At 37.4% G+C, this 5,436-nt stretch overlaps 1 long non-coding RNA gene across 1 annotated transcript; it reads left to right on the top strand.

The window, feature by feature from the left end:
• The first annotated feature begins 230 nt into the window (after positions 1 to 230).
• LOC131301725 (uncharacterized) lies at positions 231 to 5,022 on the top strand. The gene is made up of 2 exons (XR_009191412.1): positions 231 to 828; positions 4,671 to 5,022. It is a non-coding gene; the product is annotated as an uncharacterized LOC131301725 (long non-coding RNA).
• Positions 5,023 to 5,436: the final 414 nt, after the last annotated feature.

Here is a 5,436-nt window from a genome sequence, read left to right as displayed (position 1 = left end):
AGATTTTAAAGAAAAATTCCCGAGATGAGTGGTTTCTTTCAAGGAGCAGTTTTTTTTTTTTTTTTTTAACAAATCTAGTCATTGAAATTCCATTGAGGTTTTGAAACAACTGTAACACCCCGACTTTTGAAAATGATAAAATATATATATTCAATGCTAATAATAAACAGTGTAACATTTAGTGGTCGTTTGCCATTAGGATTTAGAAAGTATACTAGTTGTGACGTCACATCTACAAAAAAAATTATTAGAGTCTTTTTCTGCTTATATGTCAATTTTTATTACGCTCTGCCAATATCGCCCCACCATGTTAAGATCATTGCGGCACGAGAATAAGGCATGAATTTCTGCGAGGTGGAGAACCGTGGGTTTTAAATAGAATAATCTGAAAAAGAGTCGGCGTCTTATTATAGGACAAATCTGATAGAAACCCCTAAAGAATATTTTAGATTTTTGAGGATACACCTAGATTCTATTAATTATGGTTAGATTTTATTAGATTATTTTAAATTTGGATAAGATATGATAAGATTATATTTGGATGTTATTAGATTTTGTATAGATTACTCTAGATTTGGATAAGATATGATAAGATTACTCTAGATTTGGATAAGATATAGTTGGATATGGTAGAATATTCTAGAGTTTGTGATCCAACACTATAAATAGCCCTCCCATCTACTCACAAGCACACACCACACTCACGGACTCAACTAGAAAAGAAAAGAGAGAGAGGGAGAGAGAAAAGAGGAGGAAAGAAGAGGAAAAGAAATAGGTACGAGTCATTTGAAGTAGTTGATCATAAGTCAAGTTGGGGCGGAACGAAAGGTGAGTTATGAATTATCCCTGTTACATGAATTTTCGTAAAGTTTATGTTTTTAGCTTACTAAATTACGATTATTTAACAATAAAGTTTTTTTGTAGCAACATACCATGGAATTATGACATTTTGAACAGTATATGAAAAAGTATTACCGATACATCCGAATGATGTACTTGAATCTAGGGGACGTTAAAGATACTAGTGGGAACGGTGTAATAAGGGCGGAATGGAAAAGGCACAGCCGGGTGTCCATCTGAATTGATCAATTTAATGTATGCGCATTGGGGGTCGCTCCCTCAGTACTGGCGGTAATCGTTGAATGGTATCACATTATTATGTTATGTATGTTATGGTATACACAAAATTGTTTTGGTTACAGCTCAAGCCATAAAAAGCTGAAGTTATGGTATTAGTTACAGTTCAAGCCATGAAAAACTAAAATTATGATTCATGTTTTTCTCTGGTAAAAAGGATTTTAAAAATTCCATGGTAGGTCATGTAACTCCGATAATTCATAATCTCACACAAGCAGTTGCTTATGTTTGTTGAAATCTTTCCTTTTCAGGTAATCCAGAATAATAGAAGGTCGGACCGGATATATAAACCCTTAAGCTTATGTCACGGTTTTGTAGTGGAAGGGAAAAGGAAAAATGTAGCGCTCAAGTTTCCGTTATTAAAAAAAAAATCTAGTAACTTTTATTTTTATAAATCGCTTTCGCAAATGTTAAGTCTATTTCTATTTGTAAAAAAAAAAGGGTGAAATAAAGAGAGCAATAGAGGCCTTTGGTGAGATGAACTCACTGGCCGGTCATGATATTCAAATCCACTGGATTTTGGTCGTGACAACAACATACTGAGTAAATGTGTTTATAAATCCCCCCATAATTTTTCTCTTCTCTCCCTCTCTAATCCTAAAGAAGCCGTCGCCCCCCATCTCCTTCCTTCCTCTCCTCCCAGGGTTTTTAGGCCCCAATGGATGACGAGAGGGGAGGAATTTCTCCCATCGTGGGATTTTTTCATTTCCTGATCTTAGATCTCGAAGGTTTTCTTTCATTCTCTCTTCACCCCCATCCTTCTCCTCCCCAAACCACCATCCGCCGCCCCTCCTCCCCTTCTTCCGTTGTATAGTCCAACAATTTTTGGAGGCAATGCCTTGCAGATTGTGGTAGCCAGAGGCGTCCTCCCACTGTCGCAATGGGAGATCTAGGTGGGTGAATGAAGTCTGCTCCAATTTCATTACCAAGTTTTCTCTTCTTTTTTCTGGTTCTTTTCTTTTGTGTCTCCTATGTGAGATTTCTCCCCATTTGTGGAGCTTCTATCACCCATGTGTGGGTGTTTTTTGTAGTTTTCTGCAGTGCTCCGTCTATTTGGAGCGGTGGGTTTGGAGTTGGGTGTAGTCTTTGGACTGAGTCCCCTCCTATTTAGTTTTTTGATCCCTTGTTTAGGGCTGGAGTTTCCTTTTGATGTACTGGTTCTTGAATCTATAATACTCCCACTACTACAATAAACCATAAAGATCACAGCAATTGGCCGTGATTGTAAGTTTTCCATCATACTCTTGCTACCATGATAGATCTAAGTGTGATTGTAAGTCACTCTTTTTTATCACGGTTATAAACCGTGATTGAAAGAGAGAAACAATCACAGCCAAAAGACTTGATCGTTTCTCTTTTATCACGGTTATAAACCGTGGTTGTTTCTCTTGGACGTGATCATTTCTCTTTTCTGGGTGTGATTGTATGTCACTTTAGATCACGATTTATAACCGCGATTGAAAGTTCAAAATAATCACACCACCATAAACTGAGATGAAAAACTATTGCGCGTGATCTTTTCTTTGTATCTACTAAACCATCTTTTCTTGTTATTGCCAAGTTTCGAACCCACGCACCCTTAGTTGATTTCTCAAGCTCTTACCACTAAGCTAGCCAATAACTTGTGTTACATTAGGAAAACAAAAATATTTATACTTACTTCCTAAAGTGTGAAAACTTTTTTTTTCCCCTTAAAATTTGCTGAATTTTTTGAAATGCAATTAACATGATATTAAAATATATAAAAATACATATATAAACATTGTTTAAAAAATTTTAAAAATACGACAACAGATCTTTTGCCGATCAAAATTAGTTGGTAACCAAAAAAATTTCTTGGGGCAAATTTTTTTTTTTTTACCTAATGTGTCAAACGTATACTTGGAAGACATCCAAAATAACTAAATTTCACTACTACAATAAACCAAAAAGATTACGGCTCGCCCAAGTGAAAATCAGGCACTAGTGGAATAGTTTGCCATCGTCGAAGAAACAACTAGGCACTGGTGGAACCTAGTTGTGGGATTTGTCTTCTCTCTCACTCTCTCTCTATCTCTCTTTGGGCGTGAAGATGGATGAAACGTAAAGATTTTTTGAGATGAGTGTAATTAGGGCTTATTTTCTTTTCTTTTGTATAAAAAAAAAACTTTTCGAAGTTCTCAAACAACATCGTTTTCTTACATAACTTTTCAAAGTCTGCCTAAATGAGTACTAGCCCGCCCACGTGAAAATTCAGACTGCGCGCTTAAAGAGGTAGGCTTTTTATCTCACTGCAAGAGTGAGATTATTTATCTCACTTTTTTTCGCGCTAAAGTTTTTCATCACGCTACAAGGATGAGGTCATTTCTCTTTTATCTCGCCACAAGAGCGAGATCTTTTATCTTATTCTTTTCCGCCCTAAAATCTTTTATCTCGCCACAAGGGTGAGATCTTTTCTCTTTTTTATCACGCCACAAGGGTGGGGTCTTTTCTCTTTTATCTCGCCATAAGAGCGAGATCTTTTATCTCATTTTTTTTCCGCCCTAAAATCTTTTATCACGCTGCAAGGGTGATGTTTTTCTTTTATCTCACCGCAAGAGCGAGGTCTTTTATTTCGTGCTAAAACTCACTTTTTATCTCAGCTTTGGACTTAAACTGAGATAAAAAAATTTAAGCACCACTTTTTATTACACTTTCACTGAAAACCGTGATCTTTGTGAATTTACTTAGCGTGACGCATATCTAATATTGTAGTAGTGTCCGTATCACCTGTTATCATTTTTGCAAAAAAAAAAGCAACATAAACGTGTTATAATAAGGTGGACAATTGCAGGCATCAACAGGATCAGCCCTTTGATATGTACGCACGAAAAATCTATGAGTACCGACCATTGGGGGAGAGAAAACGTACCGACGGCCGCCGGCGGGCCGTCTCCGGCCACCGGACGGCCGATCCGAGCCGTTCAAAAATTCTAAAAAATAAAACCGAGGGGGTTAGCGCGGGAATCAAGGGCATCCGAGGTGTTTAGGGTGCTTGATCAAAGCACCCTTTTTTCGTGTATATTTGTACACACACATATATACACGAAAAAATGGTGCTTTGATCAAGCACCCTAAACACCTCGGATGCCCTTGATTCCCGCGTTGACCCCCTCGGTTTTATTTTTTAGAATTTTTGAACGGCTCGGATCGGCCGTCCGGTGGCCGGAGACGGCCCGCCGGCGGCCGTCGGTACGTTTTCCCTCCCCGTGGTCGGTACATATAGCAATACATATAGCAACACTATGTACGCACCACATTTTACTTGTCCTTTGGTACGTATGCACCTTTGCTTTTCGAAGGATGCTACTTTTCAGACATCCATATATGCTTAGAATTAATTTTTAGTGACACAAATGACACGGTGGAACGATTTTTAAAAGTATTCATGGATGACCTTTTTATATTTGGCAATTCATTTTATGATTTTTTTAATCACATTTACGGAAAAGTCTGTTGGAAAGAAAAAAAGCTTGTGTTAAATTGGGAGAAGTGTCAATTTATGGTTATTTCAGGAATCGTAATTGGCCACATGGTCTCAAGGCAGGGAATAGAAGTGGACAAGGCACAAGCCGCTCTTGTCGGGGATATATAGCTCGGAGAGACGTAGAACACAAACGCGTTCATTTGCAGCATATACCTTCGCCCCGTCTGTGCTAGTGCCACTGGGCATGCAGTGGTTGTGCTGGAGCATGCGGGGATTCACACAAAAAGTTCAGAAATTAATGCATTGTTTGGATTTAAACTTGAAAAAAAAAAATTCTGAAGCTGTCCATTTGCACTCTACTGTTTGATGGAATTATTCACAGGGATGTTTGGTTGATTAATTGTGTTAGAAAAAGTGAATTGTCAAGAATCTTGTTTTCATTGTGTTAAAACATAGTCCTAACATGCCTTTATATGGGTTAATTTACAAGATTAGCTTGAAGACTAAGAAACCTAAACAACTTAGGAAAATAGGCATAACGAGAAAACATAAATAGATGCCTAGTCTGAACATGAAACACAATAATAAACCTAGAAAACATGATAACATGATATTTACTAATATTATTCCAACAATGCAAATTGTGGGGATTTTAAGGCAAAAAATTGTAGTATGATTTCGTTTAGGATTTGATTTTGGATTTTGGGTAATGAGTGGAGAGAGATAGAGAAAGAAATGAGAGTAATAATTAAAAAAAATTATTGGAGACCGCGCGCAGAGAGAAAAGTCCAAAACCAAAATCCTCAACCGAAGAAGCTTACTTTTGGGTGAAATAGTACATCACAAATCAGGGC

This window comes from Rhododendron vialii, chromosome 1a (genome assembly GCF_030253575.1).
Source record: "Rhododendron vialii isolate Sample 1 chromosome 1a, ASM3025357v1".
Taxonomy (NCBI): domain Eukaryota; kingdom Viridiplantae; phylum Streptophyta; class Magnoliopsida; order Ericales; family Ericaceae; genus Rhododendron; species Rhododendron vialii.
This window is presented reverse-complemented; position numbering and strand designations above follow the sequence as displayed.